Source organism: Solanum tuberosum, unplaced genomic scaffold (assembly GCF_000226075.1).
Source record: "Solanum tuberosum cultivar DM 1-3 516 R44 unplaced genomic scaffold, SolTub_3.0 scf00091, whole genome shotgun sequence".
Taxonomy (NCBI): Eukaryota; Viridiplantae; Streptophyta; class Magnoliopsida; order Solanales; family Solanaceae; genus Solanum; species Solanum tuberosum.
Genome location: NW_006239016.1, coordinates 692,002 through 692,229, shown reverse-complemented (window position 1 = coordinate 692,229; position 228 = coordinate 692,002).

Below are 228 nucleotides of genomic sequence, written 5' to 3'. Positions count from 1 at the left end.
TTCAAACCCTCATCTCTCTCTCATCTCTCAACCGATTTGGGTGATCCAAAAGGCTAAGTTGTGAGATTTTTCGAGGACAACGTGTTGGTGGGTTCGGATAGTGATTTGGAGTTCCCGTTTGAGATAAATTTCGAAAAACACCTGCTGCCAGACCCCTTTTTGTGAGTTTGTTTTTGGGAATTTTTAAGACTTGTTTTCTTAGCCATTTTAGATCCGATTTTGATGATT